The sequence below is a fragment of the Ovis canadensis genome, chromosome 25 (assembly GCF_042477335.2).
Source record: "Ovis canadensis isolate MfBH-ARS-UI-01 breed Bighorn chromosome 25, ARS-UI_OviCan_v2, whole genome shotgun sequence".
Taxonomy (NCBI): Eukaryota; Metazoa; Chordata; class Mammalia; order Artiodactyla; family Bovidae; genus Ovis; species Ovis canadensis.
The window spans coordinates 23,125,473-23,138,466 of NC_091269.1; the positions used below are offsets into that span (position 1 = coordinate 23,125,473).

Here is a 12,994-nt window from a genome sequence, read left to right on the forward strand (position 1 = left end):
TGTTGTTCCATGTTCAGTTCTAACTGTTGCTTCTCGACTTGCATACAGATTTCTCAGAGGCAGGTAAGGTAATCTGGTATTCCCACCTCTGGGAGAACTTTCCACAGTTTGTTGTGATCCACACAGTCAAAGGCTTTGGCATAGTCAATAAAGCAGAAATAGATGTTTTTCTGGAACTCTCTTGCTTTTTCGATGATCCAGCAGATGTTGGCAATTTGATTTCTGGTTCCTTTGCCTTTTCTAAATCCAGCTTGAACATCTGGAAGTTCACTGTTCACGTACTGTTGAAGCCTGGCTTAGAGAATTTTGAGCATCACTTTGCTAGCATGTGAGATGAGTGCAATTGTGCAGCAGTTTGAGCATTCTTTGGCATTGCCTTTCTTTGGGACTGGAATGAAAACTGACCTTTTCCAGTCCTGTGGCCACTGCTAAGTCTTCCAAATCTGCTAGCATATTGAGAGAAGCACTTTCACAGCATCATATTTTAGGATCTGAAATAGCTCAACTGGAATTCCATCACCTCCACTAGCTTTGTTCATAGTGATGCCTCCTAAGGCCCACTTGACTTCCCATTCCAAGATGTCTGGATCTAGGTGAGTGATTACACCATTGTGTTTATCTGGGTCATGAAGATCTTTTTTGCATAGTTCTTCTGTGTATTATTGACACCTCTTCTTAATATCTTCTGCTTCTGTTAGGTCCATACCATTTCTGTTCTTTATTATGCCCATCTTTGCATGAAACGGTCTGTTGGTATCTCTAATTTTCTTGAATATTAGAGAATATATACATTTAAATCCTCTTCAACTATAAAACTCATGTTAAAATTTGACCTCTGTGAATATTTCCTCTCTCTGTTACCAGACTCTGAATTCCTAGCACACACATAACATTTCCATTGACTATGGAGCTGGAACCATCAAAGAGTGACCACAACAAAAATTTTCTGATTAAGAACAAATAAGGCATCAACAAAGTCAAACTTCCACGAACCTCTTCATTCCTGAAATTGGGCATTCATTAAGCATTTACTAATGGGCAAGGCCCCATGGCAAGCAGTGAAAGATACATAGACCCAAAGCTCTGACTTAAGGAAACTTATAATCCACTCAAGCAGGCAAGATGAACAAAGCCATCTTCCCACAACACTGCTTTCAATTTCTTCTCTAGAAAATAATGGGTTTGTTCTTGTTTCCCCCCCCCCAACAGAGTAACTATTGAGGATCAAAATGGATACATTCGATTTTAAATTTCTATCTTGATTATCAGTCTGTACTTCTGAGTGACAGATGTTAACAAATGCAAAAATTATTTAAATGCAGTTACCAGAGAAAGTCAGAAAAGGAGAAATCTCTAAGTAAAATAAGGCACATCAGTGGCAAGATTGCTTTGGACCTTCAGTAACAAGACAAATATGTTCCAATGAGAGACTGGCTCACATAGGAAAAGTCACAGGAAGGGGTTCTGCTAAAAGAAGGGATTATAAAATAGAATATTTACATTCAAGGTTCTATTTTTAACAAATTTACCTTAATCCAATCTCTCAAATAAGGAAGCCTTCAATAGGAAAACCCTTTCCACAAAGCTTACCTCAAATCAGTTTCCTTTATTCTTTCTCAGGATACTGTTTCAAGTTCTCTGCAGGTTGCTTTTGCAAGAAGGCTAGTCTAATGAAGAATGAAACAATTACTTATTTCAAGGAGTGCACCATTTACATAACGCAGATATAACGCAGATATATTTTGACACTATAGCACACGAAGGATGTTTTTCTTTCTAGAAACGGTATCTGCAGCCAGGCATGCCTGGGGTGCACCCTGGCCCTGCGGCTGTCACAGCGAGCTGGATGAGCTGGATGCTGTTCCCAGGAATTCCAGAGTTTATCAGTTTAATTTTAACAAACAGACTAAAAAAGTTTCACTTATTTTTATTAAACTAACAATGGGGAAATAATTTCCAACAATGAGTGTCTATGTGAGCAAGGCTGCGAACCATCCACGAGTGTCTGTAATTAACAAAACCAAAAGTCCTCTTTTCTCTCTCTATTAAGTATTTGACTTGCATCCTTATAATAAGTGCCTATGAAAGAAAAGCACATAAGTTGAACCAGAAGCTGCATTTACAAATGGATGCACAGGGACTTCCCTGGCAGTCCAGTGGTTAAGACTCTGAGCGTCCAAGGCAGGGGGTGAGAGGATTCAGTCACTGATGGAAGAACTAAGATCCCACATGCCCCGAGGTGTGGCCCAAAACAAAACAAATGGATGTATACTCATTCGTCAATCCTGGCCGAGGCTTTTACTTCAAAGTCAGATATAACACAAACTCTATTCAAGGCTCTGAATCGCAGAGCCTGTGCTCATTAGTACTAGGGAAACAAATGTGTTGTGCCATCTTGTAGTTGAGGTATCCCCAAGACAAATTTAAACAGGAAAGTGTTTAGACTCAAAAACACACCCCTACGGTATGTAGGCCAGATCTGGAAAGCAGGCATTCCTGGAGGCAAGTCTGGAGGTAACCCGACTCACAGTGACCCTGACCCTAACCTGGCGCTAACCTGGGGCTAGAGAATCCACAGAACACTCTCCAAACTTAACACCTGACGAGGGCGAGCATGGAGACCCCCACTCCGCCCACGTCCTAAAGACTGGCTCTAACCACGTGCCACAGCCCGCAGGTCCTACCACTGCTCTGCCATACACAGGCTCTCACGGAAATATCTCCAAGACAGAGAAGACAGCCATGTATAATTCACCTTTTTCAAGGCCCTCCAACAAAGCCCCCCAACTGCCAGTGTAATCTAATAATTAGCATATGTAAGGGTAAAGCTCTAGACCATGACATCAGCCTCACAGAAAATCAGCAGATTCGAAAAGCACCCACTAGCCTACTGGGTCTTTGGGAATTTCAAATAAATGAACGGATGAAAAGGACAGAACAGCAGGAGGACAGTGGACCGCGGTCTCAGTCCTAGAAAACAGCAAAAACCATTTCTAAATGAAGCCATTCTGTGAATTCTCCATTGTAGGAGAATGGTGGGGGGGAGGGGTGTTCATCCATCACGAGGGTATTAACTGAAAACCTGCTTCCCTGGCAACGATGTCCTTGAGCGGCATTCTGAAGCAGAGACTAGCCCGCATAAAAGCAGAGGACTGTCAACAGGTCAAGCATCGCCTCCCCATGGTGAGAGTCCCTGCGGAGCTAACATGGGATTTCTTAGACGCGACATTCCGACCAAAGATAGCAGGAGTGCTCAGGCTGAAGTACTGGCCTCAGGAATTCAGGGTCCGCTGCGCTGTTCAACGATGCTTCATGTGCAGACTGTGATTAAAGCTGATAACTCTGCCTGTTCTAGAAACTACCAAAGGAATGTGTGTGCACGCTCAGTCACTCGGCTCAGTCACTCGGTCGTGTCCAACTCTTTGTGACCCCGGGGACTGCAGCCTGCCAGACTTCTCTGTCCATGGAATGTTTTCAGGTAAGAATGCTGGAATGGGTTGCCATTTCCTCTCCAGAGGATTTTCCCAAACCAGGGATCAAACCCACATCTCCTGCCCTGGCAGGCGGATTCTTTACCACTGTCCAACAGAAGAACGAACTGAACTAAACCAAACCAAGTCTCTATCATCAAGGCTTATGCTGGTGGACCCTCTGATCTCCTCCACTTCGATTGCAGTGTTGGCCCGATGTCAGCGTCGGGGCCTCAAGGCTCTTTGTAGGTGGTGGGGCTGCCAGTGTCGCTCAAGCAGAGATATCCAAATGGTGAACATCATTCACTTTTTTTTTTAATTTAGTTTTACTTTTTTGGCCATCCCCACGGCATGTGGGGTCTTCAGTTCCCCCAACCAGGGATCGAACCCAGGCCCTCTGCAAAGGAAGTGTGGCGTCTGCATCACTGGACCAGCAGGGAAGTTCCTCCACTTACTTTTTAAAAGAAAGACTGAAATCCAAAACTTCCCTTCCCTCCCTTCAGTGATAGGTGGGGCCACAGTGCAGTTTTAATGCACCCAGTGAAAATAAATTCTGTAAATGTGCTCAAAGTGCTGCAGACCCTAACAGGAATATGACCCCTGCCACTTAGGAGGCAGCTATGAATGGGACACAGACTTCACACAGATATGGGAAACTGGACAGGTAAGTGTGTAGTTCAGAGACAGAACAAGAGAAAGTCCAGAGAAAGCATGTGTCACCAGGAGTTACTTTCAATCACACTTGAGAATCCTGAACTTCTGCTTTGTAAAACATTTTACCGTCTCTTCTACAGTGTTTTAAAAATAGAAGAAGACTGAAAGGCTCCAAGCTAATGAACACGGGGCTCAGACTTAGGTCTGCAAAACAACAAATAAGATTATGTACCCAAAAAACTTAAAGTACGCTTCTTTTAAAAAGTTCATTTCAGGGGAGGAGGAGTCAGGATGGAGGGGACACATATATACCTCATGGCCAATTCATACGGAGGTATGGCCAAAACCATCAGTGTTGCAAAGTGATTATCCTCCAAATAAAATTAATACATAATTTTTTTTTAAGTCCACTGCATTTCCATTTTTTAGATCCAGATACCAAATTTCAAAGAGTACAGAATGGAGGAAATCAGAACAGCCAAGACCATTGTAGGGCCACAGTCAGGAATGGAGAGAAAATCCTACATCCCACAAACGCAAAGTTTCACCTGTGCTCCATCAGCAAACGATGAGCAGATACTAAAGACGACCGCTAAATAAAGAAAAAGGGCAGAAGGAGGTGAGAGGCCGGCAAGGTCAGTGCCTGTCAAATCCACCAGAGGTGCTGGTGGAAAAGTCCACTGAACAGACTCAGGAGGCTTACAGAATGGACAGGAGGACACAGCACACCGAATGCCAGCTTCGGTCCAGGCTCCGCTTGAGGCATTCAACTTGGGGTAGGACGTCCAATGACGTGGTTATCAATGTCCCTGTTAAATGTGAGATAAGGGACTCAGAGAGTTTAGTTAGCTTTTCAGCTATGGAAGCAACATACTATACTCCAGGGGTAGGTGTTTAATTCTAGTCTGAGTAAGTGAGTGAAGCCGCTCAGTCGTGTCTGACTCTTTGCGACCCCATGGACTGTAGCATACCAGGCTCTTCTGTCCATGGGATCTTCCAGGCAAGGGTACTGGAGTGGGTTGCCATTTCCTTCTCCAGAGGATCTTCCCGACCCAGGGATCGAACCCTGGTCTCCCGCATTGCAGGCAGACGCTTTACCGACTGAGTCACCAGGGAAGCCTAATTTTTTTTAGTCTAGGGTCTACAAAATTCTTCCTGTGTGTTTCTTCAACATGCATGCCACTGACTCTCCAAACCCCACAGGCTGCTAGACCCTACAAGACTATGACTTCAATCAGAAGTTCCAATCCCAGGGATTTCCCTGGTGGTCCAGTGGTTAGGACTCTGCACGTCCAATGCAGGGGGCCCAAGTTCGATCCCTGGTCAGGGAACTAGCTCCCACATGCCACAACTAAAGATCTCTCATGCTGCAACTAAGGCCTGACACAGCCAAGTAAATAAATAAGTATAAATATTTTTTTTAAAAAAAGAATTTCCATTCGCTACCACTGAGCCCTGGTTACCCCAAACCCCGGGCACTACAGACTTCCCTAAATTCGGCAAGAACAGTTTCTCTGCAGGCAATGAGTCTTTCCTGTGCTCTTACCACCTCTGGGACCATGGCTCTCACCCGCTCTGTATCCTGGCAAACACTACCCAGTATCATTACTTATTTATTTACATGTTGTCTGTCCCCCTGCTAGACTAAGAATCTAGAAAGCAGAGAAAGTTATTCAATTTCACATTCTCTCACTGTGCCTAACAAGGTACCTGGCACGGTGAAAATGCAAAGCAAAAAGCAAGCAACCAACAGAACCTGTCAGCTAAACGACACAACGCCAGGCAGCCTGGAGCTAGCAAGCGCCACCCCGCCCAGCAGCCGGGACCAGCATGATGCCAAGTGCTATGGGACCAGACAGAGCCCACAGGTAGGACATTCAGGCAGAGTGCTCCTATATAAACTCTTACGTCCACATCAGTGAAGCAACGCTGGTGTGGAGAGGAAGCCAGAACAAAGACACAGCCCTACGGAAAAAGTGACACGTCACAAACAACATGGTTCAAACAGAACCCTACCTGGAGACTGCAGGCCATGGGCTTTCATCTGGAACAGGGAACCCTCCCCAGAGGCATGAGAAGCAAGGGGATCCACCACCAAATCCCACCCCCACCCCCACCCCCCCACCCCCACCCTCACCACCACCCCCCACCCCTACCCCCACCACCACCCCCACCACCACCACCACCCCCCACTACCACCCCCCACCCCCCCCACCACCAACAACCCCCACCCCCCCACCCCCACCACCACCACCACCCACACCACCACCCCCCCACCCCCCCCACCACCAACAACCCCCACCCCCCCACCCCCACCACCACCACCACCCACACCACCACCACCACCACCACCAAGATTCAAATTTAAAAGAACAAGAAGCCTTGAGGCCTGTAAAATTTAACTGTTAAAGGTCTAAATAATGTCAAAATATAATTAAGGAAGGCGTTTTGGTCAGGGAATGGAGATAAGGCGAAAGAAGAAACCTATAGCAAACTCTAGCATCCTAGGGCAAAGGACTCCTAACCAGGGTGGAAAGGGTTAGGCGCTCAGTGGTGTCTGACTCTTTGCGACCCCATAGACTGCATCCCACCAGACTCTTCTGTCCATGGGATTCTCTGGGCAAGAATACCGGAGTGGGTTGCCATTTCCTTCTCCAGAGGGTCTTCCCGACCCAGAGACCAAACGTAGGTCTCCTACATGCAGGCAGATTCTTTACCATCTGAGACACCAGGGAAGCCCACTAGACAGGGTATCTCCTCTTAACTGTCACTATGGGGTCCAGAAATCCTTCAATTCACCCCTCTCCCCTTTTCCCACTGCAAAGGTGCCCAGCAACCTTCTGACCTCTGCCTACCTGGAGGCAGTGAACATGGGGACCAAGAAGAGGTCAGTATTCGGGGTCCCATGATGGTTATATTTATTTTTGTAAATTACTAACTGGGCATCTTAGCTTAGTGAACATAGTTAATGTGATTACGGGTCTCAGTGAAAAAATTGGGTCTGAGAGTGCACTGGGAAATATTTTTTTTCTTTTTCCTGAATGCCAAATAATGAATATTACCCACAAGAGTCTTCTGAAAGAGCTGGCTGGCACTTTGGCTGGCTGACGCACCGTTCTGCACACTTACGCATGTTCTCAAACTGCTACACCATGTCAAAGGAGTTTTACTGAGGGTAATCTCTCTCGGTTAACAGTAGGTTTTACAAAAGAGACAACAATCTACTCAGCAAGACTCACCATCCTAATGTAAACCAGATTCTTCACCTCTCAGGGTAGAAACGCCACTGAAACAAGTTTGGCTTCACCAGTATGAAATTAATAGTGCTGGGGCTAAGCTGAGGCTAATGTCTGCAAAATTTAATTTGCAAAAACCAGCCCAAGGCTACCATGATATAAATTCCCTTGATGTGTTAATTTCACACTCTAGAGTCCTCATCCTACCAGTGGGGGGCAGGGGCTGGAGTGGGGAGGTGAGAGGAGAGGGGTGTTGGTGATCTCCAGTATGTAACGTAGGGGAGGACCTGAATTCACACAAGTTTCTGGACATCTGCAACTTCAGCTGTCCAAGCCCCACAGGGAGTCAGAGCCCAGCTTCCCTCCTGCCAGCCCACAGGGGATGAAAAGGTGACACAGAAATCAGCCCAGCGAGGAAAAGTACTTCATTACGCAGAGCACCATCACCAGGCACCAGCATCTCATTCGATAAACTTTTCCTCAACATTGTCATACAAAAGGGATGTTCCAGATAAAGGCAAATAATGAGATAAACTCAGCTCAGCCGGATAGGTGCAGAGTGCTTTGCATTCCACAGCCAAACGCACAAGCCTGGTAGGAAGTACAACCCCGGGACTTTCCTGGTGGCCTAGCATTTCAAGACTCTGCACATCCACTGCAGGAGCCACAGGTTAAATCCCCAGTCAAGGAACTAAGGTCCTGCAAGCCGTGGGGCAACCAAGCCCACGCACCACAATTACTGAGCCCAAGCCGCAACTAGAGAGCCTGTGCGCTCCGGAGCCCATGTTCCTCAACGAAAGAAGCCCACCACAATGAAGACCCAGTGCAGCCAAAATAGAATTAAAAATGCCTTGTGAGTCTTACACATTTGCTCACACAGATAAGGAGTCAGCTGATACAGACATTTCCTATAAGGACCAAGTCTTTAGGAGCCGCATCACAATCTCCAGGTTACCAAGGTCAAGTCGGGCAAATACGAGTTCCTGGACCTTCCTTTCACCTTCTAATGACATAAATGACCACCTTGTCCTCCTAGACTGTCTCCCCAACTCCACATCACAGTCTATCAGGGTAAAGGAAATAGAGGTTTCACACAAATTTCAAGAAGTGAGCTTTGCTTATTTTAAGTGAATTTGTAAATATGCACCTGGTCTGTCACTACGGCATCAGAATAAGGACTACATTTAGGCCTTGACTGGCTGGACTCTGAAGGGCCCCTGTTATGATCCTGCTTTGTTGTATAAAACTTGCTAATGACCTCTGAGAGATGGTGAAGGACAGGGAAGCCTGGTGTGCTATAGTCCACGGGATCGCAAAGAGCTGGACACGACTTAGCAAATGAACCCACCAGCATGCAAAGTAACCGAAGCCCCCACTCAACACAAACATGAGACCACAACAATGACAAAGTGATACACTTAACAGTAAGTCTCTCACTGTACAAGGATTCAAGCTGGATCTTACACTGGTTACCTTTGAGTTTGGTCCTAGGTAGGCTGAATACAGAGATCACAGAGTCATCCCATGTCCCTCTGTGTCAGAGATGGAAAATAAATGAGCAGGAAGGCAATCTGTGTGCATCCAGGAGCAACGGCCCAGTGATCCTGCTGGTTATTTCTGCCACATCAACAATACGACATAGAAACAGAGGACAGTCCTCACCCGTGACTGGCAGATCTTAGGTGGGACCCTGCCTAAGTTCCTTAGCATGCTGGGCTTGGAAGCCCTCGCCTATACAATGGCACTCTGAAGGACAAGATGATTCCCAAACATGCAGAGGTCCACTCGGACAATTGCAGGAGAAGGATCCTATTTACAATACGCGCCTCCATCTTAACCTTCTCAACCAGAATCCAGGGGCAGGAGAGAAAGGGACGTGGGGAAGTGTGTGCAGGGGGCCTGGGAACGGCTAGTTCAAAACAGACCTCAGATGGGACTTCCCCGGCGGTCCAGTGGTTAAGACTCTGCATTTCCACTGCAGGGGGCACGCACGGGTTCGATCCCTGGTCAGGAACTAAGACCCTGCATGCCACAGACCAAAAAAAGACCTCAAGTAGTGAGCAGGTTTGGAAACTAGATTCCTTCAGGGGCTTCCCAGGTGGCACTAGTGGTAAGGAATTTGCCTGCCGATGCAGGAGATCCGAGAGTCATGGATTCAACCCCTGGGTCGGGAATATCCCCTAGAGGAGAGCATGGCAACCCACCCCAGTATTCTCACCTCAAGAATCCCATGGACAAAGGAGCCTGGTGGACTATGGTCCACAGGGTTGCAGAGAGTCAACATGACTGAGGTGACTTAGCAGGCGGGCAGGCTCCTTCAGGGATGGAGGCAAAAGGGTGCCAGAAAGTCAGCCCCTGCAGAGGTCCCAGAGACTCCGACAGAATAACCACGGCAGCAACAGGGATGAGCTGCCCAAATCGGCAACAACCCCCCAAGGAGGTGTGAAGGGTATCAGATCCTAGAGAAATACTGATGAGACGCAAGAGGGGAAGTGACCCACATGTATCTGGGATGTTACCCAAAATGTTCCCCTCATCAAGAAGGCATGGATAGGACCTAGGACATGGATCCTAATAGCACAGTTGAAGAGCCAAGGAGAATCACACATTCACAACACTGACACAAAGGAGTTAACACCATCCCTATTAATCACGCACGTTGTCATAGATAAGCTGGAGTCTGCCCATCACCAAGCACCAGGGAAGGGAATCTTCACTTGGCTAACTGCCTGGTGGAAAATGAGTATGGGAGTGAACTTTATGAAGATACGTACTTTAAAAAGTCAAAGCCATCTAGGGGCAACTCTTATACACTGCCTATTATAGGATTTTAATGAAGAGAGAGAGAGAAAAAGAAGAAAAGAATCACAAACAATATCCACTCCATTATGTGGACACATTAAGGGGATCACATTATTTCACGAGTAATTGTTTTTCCATCAAAACTACTAGTAAGTCTTGCCTCTGCCTCCTAATGGATGGATGCATAGACTGAGACTGGATTAGGAACCAGTAAGGTCTGACTGTCATTTTAAAAACAAATTTACAATAACATCATACCGGCTTGCTGTTTAATCCCACTTGTTAAGCAGATCCAGACGAGGGGATCCCCTCGACGGAGGAAAACACATCTCTTTAGAAGGAGGGCAGAGACTCAAAAATAAGAAAATGCTTCATGAGTTCACTTTTGTGCCCAGCACTATGAACTATGCATATTTTAGCACATTTTAAGAGGAAAAGGAGACAAAATAAAAATTAGCAACCCAACATACACCTGTGAAACTCTGTGTCTGGAGAGCAGGGGCCTGGGGAAGAACTACACAGACATCTGGCATCACCTATCAAGCTGCCAAACCACTGTATTTTGAAGCTCTTCAGACGCTTTCTAAAGAAGAAACAAGAGAAAAAAATCCAACATGCCTGAACTGGGAGGCGGGAGAGCCTCCTTGTAACTCAGCCCTTGTCAGACAAAATCCAGCAGCCTCAAAAGGTTCAATAGCCTTTTTATAAAGCTATTGTGTGGGTTAGTGCCTAAAAATAGTACAGTTCAGCAAGCAGATCACACGGAGGAATCACCTCTACACATTCAACTTCCAAACAATAGACAAAGGGGTGGAAAGAACACCAAATGCACTCCGGGCAGTACAAGCTCCCGCGCTGCCCCCTCCCTGGCTTCCTCACCTCGTCTGAACAGCCAGCAAGCCAATTTAGCCCAAGAGCCTGCACAGGAAAATGGTGGGGGGTGAGGCCCCCATTCCTCTAATATTCACAGTCACCTTTACGCGTGTGCAGTCACTGGGCGGGGGGGTGAGGTCCCCATTCCTCTAATATTCACAGTCACCTTTACGCGTGTGCAGTCACTGGGCAGGGGGGTGAGGTCCCCATTCCTCTAATATTCACAGTCACCTTTACGCGTGTGCAGTTGCTCGGGGTCGAGGGCAGGGGGTGAGGCCCCCATTCCTCTAATATTCACAGTCACCTTTACGTGTGTGCAGTCACTGGGCGGGGGGGTGAGGTCCCCATTTCTCTAATATTCACAGTCACCTTTACGCGTGTGCAGTTGCTCGGGGTCGAGGGCAGGGGGTGAGGCCCCCATTCCTCTAATATTCACAGTCACCTTTACGTGTGTGCAGTCACTGGGCGGGGGGGTGAGGTCCCCATTCCTCTAATATTCACAGTCACCTTTACGCGTGTGCAGTCACTGGGCGGGGGGGTGAGGTCCCCATTTCTCTAATATTCACAGTCACCTTTACGCGTGTGCAGTTGCTCGGGGTCGGGGGCAGGGGGTGAGGCCCCCATTCCTCTAATATTCACAGTCACCTTTACGTGTGTGCAGTCACTGGGCGGGGGGGGTGAGGTCCCCATTTCTCTAATATTCACAGTCACCTTTACGTGTGTGCAGTCACTGGGCGGGGGGGTGAGGTCCCCATTTCTCTAATATTCACAGTCACCTTTACGCGTGTGCAGTTGCTCGGGGTCGGGGGCAGGGGGTGAGGCCCCCATTCCTCTAATATTCACAGTCACCTTTACGTGTGTGCAGTCACTGGGCAGGGGGGGTGAGGTCCCCATTTCTCTAATATTCACAGTCACCTTTACGCGTGTGCAGTTGCTCGGGGTCGAGGGCAGGGGGTGAGGCCCCCATTCCTCTAATATTCATTGTCACCTTTACGTGTGTGCAGTCGCTCAGTCGTGTCGGCTCTGCGACCCCACGGATTGTAGCCAGGCAGGTTCCTCTGTTCATAGGATTTTCTAGGCAGGAATACTGGGGTGGGTTGCCATTTCCTACTCCAGCGCACCTTCCCGACCCAGGGATTCAACCCGTGTCTCTTTGCATTTCCTACGCTGGAAGGCAGATTCTTTGCCACTGCACCACCTGTCACCTTTAGGAGGTCTGTTTTCCCCCCACAGAAACAGACAGGAAAGAGAGACCCACATCATAGCGATTACTGCCTGTACCGCGTTCACAGTCCCTTACACTAAAGCAGAGTTCTCAGTCTTCCCCTGGGCAAGTTTTGAAAGATACAGACATCAAAAATTTAGTTTCCAACTCAGTTTTTAAGTATCAGTGTTAAATACCTGACAATTTTAAAAGCTTCTCTGGTGAGGCTAAGAACCACTGCTTAAGGAAACAGTTTTTATGCCAAGTCAGGTCCATTGCCCACTAGGTTCCTCTGTCCATGGGATTTCCCAGGCAAGAATACTGGAGTGGGCTGCCATTTCCTTCTCCAGGGGATCTTCCCCACCCAGGGACTGAACCCGAGTCTCCTGCATTAGCAGGAATATTCTTTACCACTGAGACACCAGGGAAGCCCCCCAAGGCGAGGGGAAGCCACCAAAAACCTAGAGGGTGGGGTAAGTGTGATCCCAAAACTGGGCTCACCTCTTGGTGGGTGCAGACACGACCAGGGCAAAGCATGGGAGAAGGAAGGCTTTATAATTACTCACAAGGAATAAAGAGAACACTGGGATCCTTCCCAAAACAGTGTCTCCCCGAAGCGAAAAATTGAGAAATTTTAAGCCAAGGGTACATGCAAGTTCATGAAGGGGCTTGAGTAGAGGAGAATTCACCATAGAATTGGGGCAAAAGTCAACAGAGTCCAAGCTTTAACTGAATGAAGTCTGAAGGGTCAGCAT

The 12,994-nt window shown here is 47.4% G+C and overlaps 1 protein-coding gene and 1 non-coding gene across 10 annotated transcripts in view; one reads left to right on the plus strand and one right to left on the minus strand.

Annotated features, from left to right (window-relative positions):
- SIPA1L2 (signal induced proliferation associated 1 like 2) overlaps nucleotides 1-12,994 on the minus strand; it is a 241,120-nt gene that overhangs the window by 161,742 nt on the left and 66,384 nt on the right. The window contains exon 1 of one of the 9 annotated variants that reach the window (XM_069572622.1): nucleotides 1,591-1,662. The exons of the other annotated variants lie outside the window; for them this stretch is intronic. The gene's annotated coding sequence lies outside the window, so the exon portion shown is untranslated. Of the gene's footprint in view, nucleotides 1-1,590; nucleotides 1,663-12,994 lie in introns of those variants that run through there. 9 annotated transcript variants of the gene reach the window in all.
- On the plus strand, nucleotides 5,383-5,455 carry TRNAG-UCC (transfer RNA glycine (anticodon UCC)). Its single transcript has one exon. It is a non-coding gene; the product is annotated as a tRNA-Gly (tRNA).